Raw genomic sequence first — 3,682 nt, forward strand, 5'->3', positions numbered from 1 at the left:
GGGTCGGGGCGCGAGAGCCCGGAGCGCCGCCCGCCCGCCCGTCCGCGCGTCCGCGCCCGCGGGAGGCGCCGAGGAAGTGATGTGCGCGGGGCCGCCGCCCTCCCCCTCCCCGCCCTCGCCGCCCGCCGTGATGTCAGCGCCGCCGCCAGGGGAGGGGGCGCGCCGGAGGGGGGAGCCGGGGAGCCGCGGCGGGGGAGGGGCGCTGCGAGGCCCCGACCCTCCAGGGGGTCCCCAGCCCACCGCAGGGAGCCTGGGTCGAGAGCGGGGGAGGGGGCTTGGGCCGGCAGTGCCCTGGCCCTGCGGGGCCCCGTTGGCGGGCAGGCTTGCGGACCTCCTTGAGCCCCTAAGTCTGGGCCTGAGGCCCTTGCCTAACCAGCAGGGCCCCTCCCTGGAGTCTCCTGGTGCTGGCTGTGGGGTCAGGCCCTGGGGATGTGGTTCTGCCTGTTTTAGTGGAGCTTGGGGGCTGAGGAGGCCCCTGGGGCCCTGTGCAAGCCCGGTCCTCGAATTTCTCACCCAGATCTCCGGCTACCCCTTCCAGCCTCGCCTGTGAAATGGGGGTGCCTGGAGAAGATGCAGGTAGAGCTGTGGAGTGCCCCTCCCAGGCTCCCAGTGCCTGGAGTTCTGGAGCCGCCTCCGTCCCCTGCAGAGTCCTGGGAGCCTTTGACTGCCTGGACAGCGTGATATGCGTCCTCTCCACCCACCCTCAGCTCCGGGTCGCCCTAGGGCCTGCCTTCTCCCCAGCCAGCTGTGGGCACTCGCTGGGCACCGTGGAGGCGTGTGGGCAGTCCTTCTCTGGGTCTCCTAGCTCTGTCCGTCCCCACTGGTCCTCTGGAGACTTCCAAACCCGCAAGGCTACATCCTTGGGAGCTCCTCCAGCGCTGGCCCCTCCCGAGGGCTCAGGAAATGCCAAGGCCAGCTAGCCAGACCCGCAGGCCAGCCCAGCACAGTGGGTTCAGACACAGGCAATTGCAACAAACACAGACGGAGATAAAAAGAGCAGGCTTGTTTTTCTAGGGAGGGGAGGCAGCAGGCAATGAGAACCAGCTGTGCCGGGCGGCGGGAGGCCCAGGCGGCTGCCCTGCTGCCCTGCAGGCCCCCCAGGGCCGCAGGCAGCATGGGTGGGTGGCTCGGCTGGCCCAGGCGCCACCCTCATTTGCCACAACCCCAGGCCTGGCCCAGCCACGAAGATCCAAGCTGGATGCCAGGCGGCCTCCGGGTTCCCCACGGGGCATCACAGGGCCCAGGGCTGCGGTTCCCCTGTCTCCAGAACTGCTGACTCAGGTCCCACAGAGGCCCACCCGGCCCTGCCAGCCCGAGGGTGCCCTGTGTCGGTGGGCACGGTGTTGCCAAGGGGAGGAGAGGGGCATGGCCTGCAACCTTGGAGGAGCGTGGGGGCCTGTGCCCAGGCTGGGAGAGTCCCAGGCTCCTGCAGAGCTCCTGGCCTGTGTGGGGAGTCCCCGCCCCCACCCTGAGCCCCACACGGTGTCTAGCCTCAGACCTGCCCTGGTGGGGGTGCTACCTGTCTGGCAGGAGGGGCCTGGGAGGCTCTGGCTTTACAGCGCTTGTCACAGGGTCCTGCACGAAGCCATAGCTAGAGGTGTCACGGCGCTTTCACACGCGCCGTGGTCCTGGCTGGACGGGTGCGCCCCATCACACTGCAGATGGGCGTCTGCTCCCATCGCAGGACCCGACTCCTGTCAAGACAGTCCAGGGGGGGTGCCACTAGTGGACACACGCTGCCCGTGGAGCAGGGGCTCCTGCCTGCCTCCCGCTGGCGCTGGCCGCCCTCCTACCCCCGTGCTCTGCTTGCACCCCGTTACGCCCACTTGTTCATTGCCCCATGGCCTTGGTGCCCAGCCGGGCAGAGCATTCCCATTCCATCCCCGGTGAGCCTGAAGGGGCGTTAGAGGGAAGAGAAATACATTCCTTTTCTGGGCACAGCTTTCTGGCCCCAGGGGAAAAAAAAGAAGACAGGGAGACAGCAGAGATTTGCAGGGGCCTCCTGGCACCTCCTCCTGTGTGCCTGCGGGTTGGGTCAGCTCCGGGCACGCCCAGGCCCTGCTCCTTGGCAGTCATCCTCAGCCCGCTCCGCCGTGGTCACCTGCCACGTGCCTGCCTGAAATCACTCCATGGCACGTGATTCTTCATTCAAGATGGTAGTGACTCCTCGCAGCCAAGCTCTGGCTTCCGGACCCTTGGCCCATCCTGGGTCTGTCACCCCGGGCAAGCCTCATGGGGGCAGTGGGGGCGTTGGAGGTGGCCACGGAGGGTCCTTGGTTGAGCCCCTGCGAGTGAGGCAGCCTGGCCCCGGAGAGGGGCCAGTTCAGGCTGCTGTGGGCCCCTGGCTGAGGGCCAGGCCAGGGAGTGACACGTGGCCTCAGGTCCCAGAGGCGTGCCAGGACGGAGGGGAACAGAATGTCCCCGTGGCGAGCATGGAGATCCTGCCTTCGTTCCACCCCCGGGCCCCACTCCAGCGAGGCTGGGTCGTGGGAGCCAGGATCGTCCCCAGCGAGGTCCCCGGCCCAACCCAGGGCCCAGAGGATCCAAGCCCCTCTCTGCCACAGACCCCAAACTGGGGAAGGTTGAGAAGGGCCAGGTGTGTGTGTGAGCGACAGAAAGGAAGCATGCTAAACACATGTACCTAAAAGGAACGCCCAGCTTTACCAGTTTCTGAATAATTTTGAATAAAATGGACACTTGGCTTTATTACCATTTCCAAGTGATACAGGCCGGGGTCTCTCCCTGTAGCCCTGAGCCCCTGGCATGACGTCACCCGCTGCTGCTCCTCTCCCTGGGGCCTTGGGGCCCTGGGGAGCAGGGGGCTGCAGATGGGGCCAACGCACGTCCCCAGGGAGCCTGGAAGGACACTGTCCCGCCCACGAGGGCCAAGTGCCTCACTGGGAGATGACACACGGGCCCAGGAAATGGCTCACGGGCCACATGATGCTGGACGCCACATCACAGGAGACACCTGTTCCCCCCGGCATTCCTGGGGTGCTGGCTGGCTCCCTGCGGGAGTGGGCGGTGCATGCAGGGAGCAGGCCAGGCTGGCTCACCTGCGCGCCCCTGGGCTGGTCCTCGGCCTGCCTCCTGCCTGCCTGGGCCCCGCAGGGCCTGGCACCAGCGGCCCAAGAGGCAGGGGACACACTGGAGTCTCTGTAGCTCCAGGTGCTCCTGGCCTGGCCTCCGCCCTTCCCCACCAGAAAACCCGTAGATTTTCCCTCTGGGGAGTGTTCAGGGCTGGAATTCAGGTGAATTTACTGTATTGTAACCGGGCAGGTGGGTGTGGTTGAGGAAGCGTCTCTGGGGGACGGGCTTTTCTTTGAATCCCTTGTCTGCTCGCTCGGGCTTCTGTCCTCCATGATGTGAGAGCAGAGCCTTTGTTCTCCCCTTCTGCTTCCTGTCATCATGCTGTGAGCTCAGCAGACCCCAGCCTCCCATGGACTAAACGCCCGACTGTGCGCCGCCCTGACAGGTGCCCATCGCTCCTTCTTACCTCCCGGGATTGCGGGGAGGCCAGGCACGCCAGGACAGCGACAAGATGCCTACTAAGTACTCATTAAAAGCAACTGTGAGCCAGGCGCACGCTTGCAACCCAGCACTGGGAGGCCGAGACAGGATGAGCTCAGGTTCGCAGCCAGCCTCAGCTACTTAGGCCCTCCCTTTGCAACTCAGTGAGACC

The sequence above is a fragment of the Muscardinus avellanarius genome (genome assembly GCF_963383645.1).
Source record: "Muscardinus avellanarius genome assembly, chromosome: 13".
In the NCBI taxonomy this organism is placed as follows: domain Eukaryota; kingdom Metazoa; phylum Chordata; class Mammalia; order Rodentia; family Gliridae; genus Muscardinus; species Muscardinus avellanarius.